At 49.4% G+C, this 16,541-nt stretch overlaps 1 long non-coding RNA gene across 1 annotated transcript in view; it reads left to right on the top strand.

Annotated features, from left to right (window-relative positions):
• The window catches only part of LOC310825983, a 46,094-nt gene that overhangs the window by 10,110 nt on the left and 19,443 nt on the right, over positions 1–16,541 (top strand). The window lies entirely within an intron of this gene.

Genomic DNA, 16,541 nt, shown 5'->3' with positions numbered 1-16,541 from the left:
TGAGGCAAGACAGTCTGAACATATAACACCAATTTTAGTGCTACCACACTGGCAACCAATCATGTTATGGGCTCAGTTGAAAGGGCTGGCTTTGACTGATAAAGCCTCTTGTGGCTCAGGATCCCAATTTCAGAAGGACTGCCTCTCTTCACATGAACCAAGACATAACTTGCATCCATAATCCGAGGCCCTTTTCCACGTGCCTACTCCCACGTGGAGGAGGATGATACGAGATGACGAAATGTGGGTGGCTCCCTGCCTAAGCAATGCTCTCCCCATGTCAACGCTATTGATGGCTGTTCTTAGGTGCCAGGCAAAAATGTTTCTATTTTGTCAAGCCCTTAATTCGGAGGGTTATCTGTGACTCCTCTTGTTCTCATACTTTCACTAGTGTAGATTGGAACTCCCTTTTTATAAATATTATATGCATTTTAGGTTATTATTTTTGTTCTTATTTTTGGTAATAATGTGCTTTTACAGTTGTTTTGAGGCTGTTTATGTAAAAAGGGATGAAGATGTGATGATAATTATGTGATGTGGTGGTGCTGATAGAATCCAGTTGTCCCTCATCCCTTGCTGCAGGGCTGGACAACTCATGAGGCAAAGTGAGGCAACTGCCTCAAGGGCAGCAGTTCTGGCCTCCAATGAATGCATTGCCTGCTGCTATTCCCACAGTGGCAACAGCAGCTACGGTGAGCTCTTAGAGGCCACATTGACCCCTCCCATGCTGCCTCTGCAGTGGACTCTTGGCCAATAGGAGGCACTGCTAGTCTCCTCCCCCCTTGTTCCTGATGCAGATCTTCACTAACCCCCTTTTTCCTGGCTGGGGGTGGGGGGAAGTACCATTTTGTGGGTCACCTCAGGTGCCAAAATGTATTGGGCAGGCCCCACCTAACTGTCAGTCACAAAAGAGCCCTGCCTCCCTGCGCTCCTCACCAAGGTGTTTTCCTTATATGGCAAGCTTAAGGAGAAACGTTTCCATTTTTGCAGATACACTGCCTGCAGGCCTTTAATTTTTTTAAAAAAATTTTTTCCTGTTCATTACAGTGGTACCTCAGGTTAAGTTCTTAATTCATTCCGGAGGTCTGTTCTTAACCTGAAACCATTTTTAACCTGAAGCACCACTTTAGCTAATGGGGCCTCCTGCTGCTGCCGCGCCGCCGGAGCACGATTTCTGTTCTCAACCTGAAGCAAAGTTCTTAACCTGAAGCACTATTTCTGGGTTAGCGGAGTCTGTAACCTGAAGCGTATGTAACCTGAAGCATATGTAACCCGAGGTACCACTGTACAGAGATTTCTCTGAATCCCATGGCTTCTCCCCCCATCCCCTCAGTGGGTCCTAATGTCAACGTTTTCAATTATGATATTGTATCATAATCTATGTTTTATATCTATCCATATTATCCATCATGTTTGTTACACTACAAGTGTTCTAATAATCCTGCTAATGTTTTCATCTGCTTACAGTGGTCTCCTAAATAAATTATAATTTTTCCCATTTGTCTGCAGGCCTTTTAAATCTCTACACCTAGGGTTGCCATATGTCTGGAATTTCCTGGACATAGCCAGTAATTGGCCGTCAGAAACAGTGTCCTGGAAAATCCATATGTTTGGCAACCCATGTCGGCAGTGTCGTTTTTGTCCTAAAATAGCTCAAAAACCTCCCCCCAAAAACAGCGATTTTGCATATATATATATGCAAAAGAGGGACGTGGGTCGCGCTGTGGGTAAAACCTCAGTGCCTAGGACTTGCCGATCGTATGGTCGGTGGTTCGAATCCCCGCGGCAGGGTGAGCTCCCGTCTTTCAGTCCCAGCTCCTGCCCACCTAGCAGTTCAAAAGCACCCCTAAGTGCAAGTAGATAAATAGATACCGCTTTATAGCGGGAAGGTAAACAGTGTTTCCGTGTGCTGCACTGGTGCTGGCTCGCCAGAGCAGCTTCGTCACGCTGGCCACATGACCCGGAAGTGTCTACGGACAGCACTGGCTCCCAGCCTCTTAAGTGAGATGAGTGCACAACCCTAGAGTCAGACACGACTGGCCTATACGGTCAGGGGTACCTTTACCTTTACTATGTGTGTGTGTGTGTCTGTGTGTGTCTGTGTGTGTGTAAGCTCAACCACTCTGTCAAAAAAAGCTTTTCTGTCCAGATTTTCACTTTTTGAAATATGGCAACCCTACTAAATCACAAGCCGTGATTTGGTTCTTATCATTGTAAGAAGAGCTTGCTGGATCAGGCCTATGGCCCATATAGTCCAACATCCTATTCTCACAGTGGCCAACCAAATGCCTGTGGGAAACCAGCAAGGAGGACCTGAACACAAGAGCATCTCCTCTAGCAACTGATACTCAGAACTGCTTCCAGCTGTGGAGGCAGAGCATAGCCATAATGGCTAGTAGCCACTGATAGTCTTTACCTTCATGAGAGGTAAAGGGAGAGGGAGAACAACTTTTCTCTGTTGATTTCCTCCTTGCCGTGCTTAATTTTATAAACTATCATGTCACCTCTTACTCATCACTTTTCCTGTCCCCTCCTAAGGGAGCCACTCACTCACAATACCTCTGTCTTGCCAGGATTCAATCTCAGCTTCCCCCCTTCCCCCCATCTCCTTTGCCTTTGCCTTATGGTGGACAAGGCTTGTGGGGGGAGAGGTTTCTGAGCCTCTCCCATCCAATTTCCTGAAATGCTAGTCTCTTGAGTGGTTCTCAGAGGCAGGACTGGAACTACGGTGGTACCTTGGGTTACAAACGCTTTGGGTTACAAACACTTCAGGTTACAAACTCTGCTAACCCAGAAGTAGTAACTCAGGTTAAGAACTTTACCTCAGGATGAGAACGGAAATCCCCATTAGCAAAAGCGCACCTCAGGTTAAGAACGGTTTTGGGTTAAGAACTGTACTGTAACACAGTGTCCCCAATTCCCATTCCTCAGAGCTGGTTCAAGAGTCTACCATGGTCAATGGGATCAAAACCCACGAGAGATCAAGAAACAGGAGCATGGCCACACTGCTGCAGTTCTGCCTTCTGCCACCAAAGCCAACTCAGTCCCATGGCCAGGCCTGAACCCAGATTGAAATGAACCCAGAATGGATTGAGTCTCTCCATTCAGAGAACTGCCCATCTATTCCTACTCTCTGCTTGCCAATTCTTGGCCAACAAGGAGACTTGGCCTCTTCTTCTGTGACTGCTAAGCTTACTCGGGAATCTTTAGTAAGGTACCTTGCTGGAAGCTTGTTGAAAGTCCAAGTGCCCCTTGTGATGGGTGGGTGGGAGAGTTTCTAGGGCTGCAGTGAACGTATCTTGTTACTATTGCTACATTAGCATTCGTTTCGCCATCTGTTCTCATAAGGCTGACTAGAAGCGTGACTAAGCTTTGCTGGGATCTCCCCGGCTTAGCAGGGCCATTGATTCTTATCCTGCCCAAGGTAAATGAACCAGTTATGAAAGCAGAGATGCTGTGCATCAATTATCAAATTAAATTAAAATTCAGTCACCAGGAGCTGACAAGGAAATAAATAGGCTCATTCATATCCAGCTAAATCTAAATCCTTTAGCCTAATTACACTCCGTGGTGACTCAAACAAGGGCACATAAAGCATTGGTGCAACTTTAGCTGCTGTAGATCCACACACAGGCAAGAACCAGATTTAATCCAATTCCACTCCAAAATTAGAAAGTTAATCACTATTCCTTTTTTTAAAAAAAAATCACATTTTTTGGAGGTGCCCAGCATGAAAGCCCCCAGGCCTATTTCCCTGTTGTTGTGCTGAATTTTATGTACTCTGGATTGTCTAATATTCTTAGGAATTTCACCCACTGTGGCCAAAAGAAAAAATAGTTAAAATTCTATCCAATTTTTAAAAGTCTATATTTTTATAGAAATATGAAATGCAGCAGATTTATATTCAAAAAGTTATATGGCAGTAAAATCACCATAAAGCTGAAAGATGGCAAATGAAAAAGAAACTAAAACTCTTAAAAGCCCTTGGGTACATTGCACTACGTACCGTAGCAGTATTAGCGTGCTCAACTTTACATTGGTTGTGAACCATACACCTTTTTTCTCTTTTCTTTTGCATGGTGGTGGTATAAAGGAAACAAAAGGTAATAGGGAATTAACAAACATACTTAAAGAAAGCAAACATGGATAGAAAGGATTATGGAGTCCATGGGCGGCATTTACTCAACAGTGCAAGGATGCTGCACAACTTTCCTGCCCTCTCCTCTCCCACTGTGATCCTCAGACCAGTTCTGTTCTGGGTTTTCTCCCAAGCCGCTGGGGAGATTTGCGAGGTGTGCACTGGGTGTGCAGGGAGAAGAGAGGATGGGAAAGTTTTATTGTGCTGCTAAATATCCTTGAGGGGTAAATGTTTAGTTGGACACCACACCTTGTTTTTAGAGCTACAGACAATGCAGGATATTCTACGCTACATCAATTGGTAAACGAAATAAAATTTGACCAAACAAGGATGTGGAGCCCTCAGATCTTCCATACAACCTCCACATAATGTATTCCTGTCTTGGTAATATGTGTACAGTGGTACCTCGGGTTAAGAATTTAATTTCTTCCAGAGGTCCGTTCTTAACCTGAAACTGTTCTTAACCTGAGGTACCACTTTAGCTAATGGGGCCTCCCGCTGCCGCCACGTAATTTCTGTTCTCATCCTGAAGCAAAGTTCTTAACCTGAGGTACTATTTCTGGGATAGTGGAGTCTGTAACCTGAAGCATCTGTAACCTGAAGTGTCTGTAACCTGAGGTACCACTGTAGTTTTCAACGTGAAGTTCCAGATTCAATGCAGCAATTCAAAAGAAATATTTTATTAACAAGCAAACCTTCTCTAACTGAACAAGCTGACGGGCCTCAGAGGCGGAGCTAGCTGTGCACCCAGGAGCTAGCCACCTGCGGGGGCAGGGCTAACCGCCTGTGGCGGCTCCCCTGCAGCGAACGGCCCAGGGGGCCGCACAGCGATGCCACCCCCCCCTCAGGGATGACATCTAGGACGCCCCCCACCCCCCTTCCCCTGCCACTGACAGGCCTACTCTTAAGAGGCTATTCGTTTTAAAGATAAAGTAACATCTACCATCATGGAGAGACGCCAATACTTTGGCCACCTCATGAGAAGAGAAGACTCCCTGGAAAAGACCCTGATGTTGGGAAAGATGGAGGGCACAAGGAGAAGGGGACGACAGGATGAGATGGTTGGACAGTGTTCTCGAAGCTACCAGCATGAGTTTGACCAAACTGCGGGAGGCAGTGGAAGACAGGAGTGCCTGGCGTGCTCTGGTCCATGGGGTCACGAAGAGTCGGACACGACTAAATGACTAAACAACAACACAGCCATCATGGAGTTGTGGGGGGCAAGGAGGCTGCAGAATAAGAGAGAGGAGGAGGCATGGGAATGGAGGTGTTCTGTGTGCAGGGGGCAATTGAGGAAAGGAAGGAGGAGAAGGGAGGGGAAATGGGGGGGGTTACAAAAAAGGAGGGATCAGGAGGCATGGCAATGAGGGTGAAGATGAAGATGTCTGGTAGTATTCACTCCCTTGATGATTTCTGATGGACCATCCCAGTCTTTGTCTCTTAACTGCCAGGTTGGCATGGCTCATCAGTGTAAACTGCACCCAGCAGCGCTTGGCACAGCTTAATGAAATCTTGATTAACTCTAACTTTTACTAAACCCAATAATTATGGGTGCCTTGCACCCACAAAACTCTGGCACCCCAACACATAGCAATATTTATTTACTTTCTGCAAAATGGCAGCAATTTTGCTTTTTTTGGGGGGGGGGACCTTTGGCCTTTATTCATATTTCTCTTCTTTACTGCTTTGTTTTGCAACTGATTTTTTAATTATCTGTACTGCTCCCAGAACCTAGCTTCAGTGCGGGCATTTCATATGTCTTTGTTTCGTTGTTGCGTAATTGCTTTTATCTTATGATTTCTTGGATGGTATCTCTCCTCTACCCTGCTGTGACTTGTCAATCATCTTGAATTGCCAGGAAAGGTCAATGCATTTGTCTATCCCTTATTATTGGGAAAGGAAGTTAGCCATATTGTTATCATCATAAGATTGGTGTGGATTGATGAGAAACAAAAGTTGTATGCAGAGGAAAACATTGTCTTACTTTGACCTGAACCCAGTAAGGTTGTTTAATTACATAAGAGCACCAAAGAAATTTCTCAAAACTCTTTATCACTTATATACCGTATTTTTCGCTCCATAAGACGCACTTTTTCCCTCCTAAAAAGTAAGGGAAAATGTGTGTGCGTCTTACGGAGCGAATGCAGGGGGGAGGCAGGCAGGAAGAGCCCCCTAGAGAAGAAGAAGAAGAAGAGTTTGGATTTCATATCCCGCTTTATCACTACCCAAAGGAATCTGAAAGCGGCCAACATTCTCCTTTCCCTTCCTCCCCCACAACAAACACTCTGTGAGGTGAGTGGGGCTGAGAGACTTCAAAGAAGCGTGACTGGCCCAAGGTCACCCAGCAGCTGCATGTGGAGGAGCGGAGACGCGAACCCGGTTCCCCAGATTACGAGACTACCGCTCTTAACCACTACACTACACTGGCTCTCCAGAGCCGCACACAAGCTCCACGTGGCTCTTGCAGGCTTTTCCCCAGGAGGGAGAAGGGACTGATGCAGCCAGTCAGTCCCTTCTCCCTCCTCGTAGAAAAGCCCGCAGGAGCCGCGAGCTCCTTAAAGGGTGTGTGGCTCCTGTGGGCTTTTGCGGGAGGTGGGGGAATTGCCATAGCCCCATGCAGCCTCTCACGGCCGGAGAGGCTGTGCGCAGCTAAAGAAGCCAAGACAGTGAGCAGGATCCATCCTACTGGCTGTCTTGGCTTCTGCCATAGCCTCACGCAGCCTCTCCGGGCCGGAGGAGCTGTGCGTGGCTAAAGAGGAAGCGAAGACAGCCAGCGGGATGGATCCCGCTCGCTGTCTTGGCTTCTTTGCTCTGGGGGGAATAATATTTCCCCCCCCCCTCTAAAAACTAGGTGTGTCTTGTGGTCCGGTGCGTCCTATAGAGCAAAAAATACGGTACATGCAAACCTTATGTTGTAAAGCCTCCTTTTCAAGCTGAATTTGGTAATGCTTAATCTGCTGGTTCTTGTTTCCACAGCCTCCTGTCTTAAGCTTCTTAAGCATGCTTCTTCATGCTGTGCTTTGTCATATATATCTTTTAGCATACAAAAATAGGAAGCTGCCGTAGTCCATCCAGCTCAGTATGGTCCATTAATGTAAAATGGCCCATTGGTCCATCTACCTCAGTATTGCCCACACTGACTGGCAGCATCTCTCTAGGTGGCCAAGCAGGGGACATTCCTAGCCCTACTTTGAATCTGAACTCAATTCATTCTTCATGCAAAGTGTGTGCTTCACCCCTGAGCTATAGTTCTTCCTTCTGATCTTGTATCCCTTTTAGTCCTCTTCCTTTTACCAATCAAGTGAAACTTGAATCATTGCTCTTACGAGAAGCATTCCATTCCTTGTTTTGATCATTTACTTACTCCCTTCTGCACTTGCTTCAGCTTGTTTGAGACCTTGCCTAATGCACCTCATTGAATTTTCTCTCTTCCCAGTGATGCTACCTACCCTGTCAGTTTACCCTACATGATAGGGTAGGTAGCATCACTGGGAGGAGAGAAAATTCAGTGAGGTGCATTAGGCTTTTTAATGTTGTATTTTAATATGTTGTGACCTGCCCTGGGACCATAGGGTGAAGGATGTGTAATTAATCAAATTAATAGTAATAATAATTTCCAGCTGGTAACAAACATACTTATTTTGTTTTGGTTTAGAACAGGCATAGGCAAACTCTGGCCCTCCGGATGTTTGGGACTACAATTCCCATCATCCTTAGCTAACAGGACCAGTGGTCAGGGATGATGGGAACTGTAGTCCCAAACATCTGGAGGGCCAGAGTTTGCCTATGCCTGGTTTAGAAGTAAGTTTCTATCAGATTCAGTAGCTCAACAACTGAATGACAAATATCAATATTACTACTTGAACTCAGAGACCTGTTTCTGCACCAGTATGAATGCTCAGGAGATGGACTTGGAGGCACTGTTTTCCATTCTTGACCTGCAGATCCAAGGCTATTGTAGTGGATGAGTATGCTGATAACACACTTGCTACCTTCAAAGAAAATGATCTCAGAGAAAGGGAACTGTAGTCTGGAAAATGCAATTTGAGGGGAAGGAATAGGAAGGGACCGGAAGTTCTCAATACTCCTGCCTTTGTAACCAATCCTAATATTATCCCAATATGCTCCAATAGACAAGAAGAATAGACAAGAAGGGTAGATTCACTATATTGGCCCGAATGAAGGGTTTGGAAGAAATATTCCCAGGTTAGAGGCACCAAACTCCTACCCTGCCAGCAATCTATTTACTGATTCTGGGCCAGAGGAGCAAGTACAGCAGTGGAAATGGGGCATCTGGATTTCAGTAAGGCTATTAATAAAGTCCCCCATGATATTCTTGCAGAGAAACTGATAAAATTTGGGCTGGATGAGGTAACTGTTAGGTGCATTTGTAGCTGGTTGACTGACCCAACCAAAAGAGTGTTCATTAATGATTACTTGTCATCCTGGAAAAAAGTGACAAGTGGGGTCTGCATGGTTCAGTCGTGGGCTTGTTGTTGTTCAATGTATTTATAAATGACTTGGATGAAAGTATTCAGGGGTGGTCATCAATTTTTCAGATGACACCCAACTGGGAGGAGTAGCTAATACCACAAAAGACAGAACCAGGATTCAAGGTGATCTTAACATATTGGAGAACTGGGCCCAAACTAACAAAATGGATTTCAATAGGGGCAAATGTAAGGTTCTACACTTAAGCAGGAATAACCAGCTGCACCAATATAAGATGAGGATGCATGTTTTGCCAGTAATACATGTGAAAAGGATTTAGGGGTCTTAGTAGACCACAAGCTCAACATGAGACAACAATGTGATGCAGCAGCAAAAAGAGCTAATGCTATTCTAGGCTGTATAGTGTCCAAGACAAGGGAAGTAAAGTACCTCTCTATTGTGCCTTGGTCAGACCACACCTGGAATACTTTGTCCAGTACTGGGCACCACAATTTAAGAAGGATATTGATAAACTGGAAAAGGTGCTGAGGAGGGCAACCAAGATGATCAAGGGTATGGAAACCAAGCCTTATGAGAAAGGTTGAAGGAGCTGAGTATGTTTACCCTGGAAAAGACGAGACCGAGGGGAGATATGATAGCCACCTTCAAATATCTAAAGGGGGAAAGGAGCAAGCTTGTTTTTTCCTGTTCCAGAGGGTAGGACCCCAACCAATGGCTTCAACTTACAAGAGAGATCAACATCAAGAATAACTTTTTGATAGTAAGAGCTGTTCAACAGTGGAACTGAAGGAGTGAGGACCAAGGGTCCACCTGGGTCCACTTTGGAGAGCCAGACTGAAGCCATTTTATAAGAAGCAAGCTAAAAGCTAAAAACTATTTCTCTCCTCTGCCTGCACACAGCATTTTTGTAAATGCAGCAAGTGTGGTCAGAGCACTTCACACCTGCTCTAGTCGTTGACCCAATTCCAGTAAACACATCGAGAATAGAGCGAACAACAGGAAGATGTAGCCCACCACAAAATAAGGTGAGAACACGGATGGTCAATGTGGTTTTACAAGGAATTGCAAATAGGTCAAGAGGATTATAAGCTTACAGCGCCACCTAGTGGATAATGCAGCTTGGAACCGAAGGGCCACCATCAATTCTTTAATTGGTTGATGTCAGAGCCACCCGAGGTCCCAGCTCACAAGAGACCAAAATCCAGTCCAAGTTATATACAAAAGGTTTTATTGAAGAACATTGTTGTCGTTACATCCAAGCTCCGTGGCTCAGCATCTGTTACCCTTAGATGTTTGAAGTCCCCTCTGAGTCAGTCCCGCCCCTGCACCAGCTTAAGAGGCTTGTACTGCTCCACCTTTTCCTCTCCTTCCTTTTCCGCAGGGTCTTCCTGCCCCCCTGTGCTCCCTCCCTTCGGGACTCCCCCGAGGCTGAGTCTTCTGACGCCTGCTCCCCCCTCCTTCGTGCTTTGGGACCAGGCTCCTCCTCAGGGCTCTCCTCATTTCCGCGCGCCTCCACATTTGAACTTGGCGCGCGTACGTTGCCTCTGACCTTCCTTTCGACCGTTACGCTACTCTCGGTACTACACTCCTCCCCTTCCGGCAGGACGTTCTGCTCCGAACTCCTTCCCCTCTCTGCTCCCTGTTCTGCTCCTTCTGACACACTGGTAACTCCACCCCCTTCACTCCGTTCCGACGGAGAGGCCGGTCCCGATCTCCAACCCCCACTGGGGATTCCCTCTTCGTTCCCCTGCTTCTGACTGCTTCCCTCTCTACTGCCCCTTGGCCTGACCAGGGGGGCTCCCTTTTGGGAATCCTCGGATTCACTTGACGGACTCACTGACAACCTCGGGTCATCGTCGTCCTCTTCCTCGTCACCCTGGGACCCCTCCCCCTCGCTCTCTGTCCCTGAAACCCTGACATCCATCCCCCCCTTGAAGCCCCCCCTTCCCCCCTCCCGCCCATCGGGTGCAGGTTGTAGGAGCTGCAGCTCTTCGGAGGTGGATGCAGGATACAGGTTGTGTACCTCCATATCCTCTGCTTGTAGTTCGGTGTATGAGTGTTCGAATTCGGGTTCTTGACCCAAAGTGTTCTCTTCTCCCTCTTCCATTGGTACCTCGTCTGGTGCTGCCGGCCAAGGTCCCGTCAGCCATTTCCTGCGCCAGTCCTCCTCTGGTTGCTCGTCCCACCAATAGGAGGTTTCTGTGTCCACCCCTGAGCACGATTCCCTGGGCGGGCTAGATTCTGGCGTTCTCTCCTCGGCTGAAGAAAAACCCCGGAAAGTACTGCCTGAGAGTGTGGGCGTAAAGAGCCAGTCATCAAAGTACTCGGCTGGCATGGGTTTACGCGGGAAAAGGGCATGGAACTCGTCTTTTAGAAGAGGTTCGTCTAAAGCGTAGCCCGGCACCCAACCGTTGGCACTGGCTGGAGTGCCCTCTGTGGCTAGAAAGTATTCTACCCCCTCTTCCCCCCATCTCGAGTCCAGGATTTCTGTGACCTCGTTGAGTGGTTCGGCCCTAGGCGCCCTCTCCCTCTCCTGTGACTTAGTGTGTAGTTGCGGGACTGTTTCAGACTCCTGAAACCTGTGCGGTGCCTTGTAGGGGGTGAGCACCGACCTGTGAAATACCGGATGCACTCTGGAACCTTCGGGGAGGGCTAGTCGAAAGGCTACAGGGTTGATCTTAGCCTCCACCTGGTACGGCCCTAACTGCCTGTGCCCTAGCTTCTTCTTGGCCAACGACTTGGCTGGCATCGCTTGGGCCGCTAACCACACCCAGTCCCCCACCTGGATCTCCTCCCCCGCTCTCCTATTTTTGTCTGCCTGCACCTTATATGCTTGCTTGGCCAGCTCCAAATGTCTCCGCAACTCTTCGTGCACCTCCTGCAGCTCCGCTGCAAACTGGTCGGCTTCTTGCGGCACCCCCTCTCTCGGTGCCCCGAACCCCGGGAAGGTTCTGGGATGCCGACCGTTGTTCGCGAAGAACGGCATCACCCCCGTGGACGCGTGCTTCGTGTTGTTATAAGCAAACTCTCCCATCGGCAGGTAGTCCACCCAAGCTGCGGGTCGCTGATTGGCGTAACATCTCAGGTACTGCTGCATGATCGCGTTGACCCTCTCAGCTTGGCCGTTGGTCTGTGGGTGTCTCGCCGACGTAAGGTTGATCTTGACGTTCAGGATACCTAAAAGCTTCTGCCAAAAATTGGAAACAAACTGGCGCCCCCTGTCGGACAGGATGGACTGCGGCAGCCCATGCACCTTGAACACGTGATCAATGAAGAGTTTGGCAGTCTGCTCCGCCGTTGCCACCTTTGCGCACGGAATGAAGTGCGCCATCTTGGTGAACAGGTCCACAACCACCAGTACCGCCGTCTTCCCTCTGGAGCTGGGCAGGTCAGTAACGAAGTCCAGGGCTACCCTCTCCCACGGTTGCTGTGGCGTTTCCAGCGGTTCCAACAGCCCCGCTGGCTTCTGGTGTACTGGCTTGAACCTCTGACAAGTGTCACACCTGGCGACGTAATCCGCTACCTCTCCGCGCATCCGGGGCCACCAAAAGTCCCTTGCCACCAGTTCTATTGTCTTCTCCTTACCGAAGTGGCCAGCACTGGGGGCGTCGTGCAACTGCTGCAGAACCTTTGTGCGAAGCTCGTCGCTTGGCACGTAGAGGGCACCTTTGCGAGTTAGCAGTCCGTCGCGCAGTTGGAACTCTTCTCCACTCTGCACACCTCTGCGCAACTCCTCCATTTTGGACTGTGCGAACTGATCCACTTGCAACACGCGTCGCACCGCGTCCAGATCTACTGCGATGGCAGCGCACGACCACGCCTGCGGTGCGAAAATGTGCTTGGCTGCTACTGGCGCCGCTTCATCGAGATATTGCGGTTTCCTGGATAGCGCATCGGCTATAACGTTGGAATCTCCTGGGATGTACTCTATCCGAAAGTCGAAATCCGCGAAGAATTCCGCCCAGCGCATGTGTCTCTGGCTTTGGAGCTTCGCCGTGCGCCAATACTCTAGGTTTTTGTGATCCATGCGGACCTGTACTGTGTGCTTGGCTCCTATGAGGAAATGTCGCCACGCTTTGAAAGCTGCGTGAATGGCTAACAGCTCCCTGTCCCATATGGTGTAGTTTTGCTCCGCCTTGCTGAGCTTTCGGGAGTAAAAGGCACCGGGTCTCCAGTTTCCATGTGGATCTTCTTGCAGGAGTACAGCTCCAACCGCCCTGTCTGACGCGTCGGTCTCCACTCGCATGGGCCTGCCTGGATTCACGTGCAGCAGTTGCTCCTCGGAGGCGAAAAGGCTTTTAAGCTTCCGAAAAGAGCGCTCTGCCTGTTCCGTCCACACGAACCTCTTCTTCTTGGAACTCAGAGTGTCCGTGATCGCTGCTGTCTCCTTTGCAAAACCTCTGATGAATTTGCGGTAGAAGTTGGCGAAGCCGACGAATCTCTGGACTTCCTTCTGATTGTGTGGGCTCTTCCAGTCCAACACCGCGCGGACCTTGACGCTGTCCATGGCCAGCCCCTTGTCGGACAGCTTGTAGCCCAGGAAATCCACCTCCGTCACATCAAACTGGCACTTCTCTAACTTGGCGTAGAGCCTGTTCTCCCGTAGTCTTTGCAGGACTTCCTTTACGTCCCTCTCGTGGGCCTCTTCCGTCTCCGAAAAGATCAGGATGTCGTCGAGGAAACACACACATTTCTTGTAGAGGAGTCCCGCTAGCACGTGATGCATAAAGGCTTGGAATACGTGAGATCCATTTTGGAGACCAAACGGCATAACTCTGTATTCATACGTGCCCAGAGGCGTGAACATGGCCGTTTTCCACTCATCGCCCTCCCGGATGCGTATGAGGTTATACGCTCCACGCAGATCCAATTTGGTGAAGATCTTCCCCTTCCTCACGGTTGCTAGGAGATCATCTATCTTGGGCATGGGGAAGGCCTTGGGCTTGGTCATACTGTTTATGAACCTGTAATCCACAATGAGTCTTTTTTGGGACGTGTTTTTCTTCTTTACAAAGAACACAGGACTGCCCCCCACTGCTTTCGATTCCCGGATGAATCCACGCTTCAAATTGTGCTCTATGAACTCCCTGAGCTCTTGCATCTCGTCCTCAGACATGGAATACAGTTTTGCAGTCGGCAACTGCGCCCCCGGCACCAGGTCGATGGCACAATCATAAGGTCTGTGGGGCGGCAACTGGTCAGCTTCCTTCTCGCAGAAAACCTCCAGGAAACCTTCGTACTTGCTAGGTACTGCCTGCACCATGCCAAGTCGCAGCTGGTGCTCAGCCCCCTCCTCCTGGCAGGACTGGATGCAATTTTGAGCACAGTACGATGAGCAAAAGGTGATCTGGCGTTGGTACCACGCTACAGCAGGACTGTGTTTCTCCAGCCAACTCATGCCTAATACTATAGGCGTGTCAGACAGTTGGGTGACATTGAAGCTAATGACTTCTCGGTGATCTCCTATCCGCATCACCATGGGAGGTGTCTGTTGCACAACTTGCCCTCCTAGCAATTTCCTGCCATCCACTGTGACTACGTTCAGAGGCGTTGTTGCGATGCTGCTTGACGAATTGCATCCCCACGAAATCGGCATTGCTCCCCGAATCGATCGTGAGGGGCACTTCTAGGGTGGTCCCATTTGGCAACTGAAGTGTTGCAGTGAGCTGCACCGCTGGCTTGGGTGGTAAAGGGTCTGTGGGTTGCAAAGACGCTGGGGACTGTTCTACAGATTCGCCTGGCTGAGCCCCAGCAATTCTGCTTGCAGCCAGGCATTGTCGTTTCCCTGAGGTTCCTCTTCCTGGATCACTTCTGCAGCTACCGTCGCTAAAGCTGCAGTGTGTTTCTGGAGCCTCTGGGGGCACTCTTTCGCCATGTGCAGTGCACTGTCGCAGATGTAACACTTCCTGGTCCCTCTAGGAGGCTTCGCCTTTACTGCACCGGAAACTGGGGCTCTGGCTGTTGCTTGAGCCTTAGCACCACCAAGTTCCATCGGCTCCTCCCCCTGCCTCTCCAGCGGCGAGGGATGTGACTGACTGAACTCCCTGGGGATGAAAGAAGACGTCCTCGCTGGTGGACGCACCTGACGTTCTTCCTCATTGTGCCAAGGACGCCCCTCGTGACGTACCCCAATCGCCAGAGCCCTCTGCACCACCTGCTCCAGGGTCTGAGGTCTGTCTCCCCTGGCAAGTTCGTCCTTTATGGGACCGCTGAGACCCTCCCAGAACAAATCCCTCACAGGTGTGCAGTCTTTTTCCCAGCGTAACGCAGTCAGTAAAGCAAAAAATCTGGAATGGTACTGACGCACAGTGGCTTTGCCTTGCCTCAGTCCAAATATCTCCCTGCGTGCAAGATCCAAATCTACGGTTGACTGGAAGCAGGCATCCATCGCTTTAATGAATTCATCAGAATCGCGGCGGGCAGGGCCATCTTCACGCCACAAATTGCGCAACCAGTCTCTGGCCGGCCCATGCAAGTGAGAAACAATAAACCCCACTTTCTCCTCCTCATCTTTAAAGTCATGACGAAGCAAGTGTAATGCATACAAAACGTCTGCTCTGAAACTGGGGTAGTGCTTCAGGTTCCCATCGAAGTGGGTGACTAGGCTGCCCCCCCGCCTTCCAAGTCCAATGCCCTCTGATCTGGACCCTGGGAACCCTTCCCTGTTTGCACGCTCCCACCTTGTTTGCAGGTCCTGGCAACGCTTCTCCATTTCGTCATGCTTCTTCTGAGACGCAAGGACTGCAGCGGTGAGTTCGGAAACTGTAGTTCGCAGTGCTGTCAGCTGATCCTCCGCACTCATGGCTGTCACCGTTTGTGAGCTTTGCAAAAAAAAAATTTGCGTTCTTTGAGAGGGGACTTACTGTCAGAGCCACCCGAGGTCCCAGCTCACAAGAGACCAAAATCCAGTCCAAGTTATATACAAAAGGTTTTATTGAAGAACATTGTTGTCGTTACATCCAAGCTCCGTGGCTCAGCATCTGTTACCCTTAGATGTTTGAAGTCCCCTCTGAGTCAGTCCCGCCCCTGCACCAGCTTAAGAGGCTTGTACTGCTCCACCTTTTCCTCTCCTTCCTTTTCCGCAGGGTCTTCCTGCCCCCCTGTGCTCCCTCCCTTCGGGACTCCCCCGAGGCTGAGTCTTCTGACGCCTGCTCCCCCCTCCTTCGTGCTTTGGGACCAGGCTCCTCCTCAGGGCTCTCCTCATTTCCGCGCGCCTCCACATTTGAACTTGGCGCGCGTACGTTGCCTCTGACCTTCCTTTCGACCGTTACGCTACTCTCGGTACTACACTCCTCCCCTTCCGGCAGGACGTTCTGCTCCGAACTCCTTCCCCTCTCTGCTCCCTGTTCTGCTCCTTCTGACACACTGGTAACTCCACCCCCTTCACTCCGTTCCGACGGAGAGGCCGGTCCCGATCTCCAACCCCCACTGGGGATTCCCTCTTCGTTCCCCTGCTTCTGACTGCTTCCCTCTCTACTGCCCCTTGGCCTGACCAGGGGGGCTCCCTTTTGGGAATCCTCGGATTCACTTGACGGACTCACTGACAACCTCGGGTCATCGTCGTCCTCTTCCTCGTCACCCTGGGACCCCTCCCCCTCGCTCTCTGTCCCTGAAACCCTGACAGTTGAGCTTCAATGAATATGCATAAAGGGGAATGTTTGGGGGGTGAGTTTAGAGGCTGAACTTTGCTTTGCCTAAGGGGATAAAAACTGTCTGCCCCTGGTGTTCAGGGGCATTCTCTCATTTTTGCTGAATGTACCCACTTTGCTTTGCTTGTCTGACAAATAAACCAAAGTCAATAAAACTTCTTTTAAAAATATTGCTGCCTGGATTTTTTTCCATTCTGGTCTGGATTCTGAAGTCTCCAACAGAACGGACTCCCACGGGAGGTTGTGGACTCTCCTTCCTTGGAGGTTTTTTAAAGCAGAGGTTGGATGGCCATTTGTCACGG

The sequence above is a fragment of the Podarcis gaigeae genome (genome assembly GCF_964106915.1).
Source record: "Podarcis gaigeae genome assembly, chromosome: 1".
Classification (NCBI taxonomy): domain Eukaryota; kingdom Metazoa; phylum Chordata; class Lepidosauria; order Squamata; family Lacertidae; genus Podarcis; species Podarcis gaigeae.
This window is presented reverse-complemented; position numbering and strand designations above follow the sequence as displayed.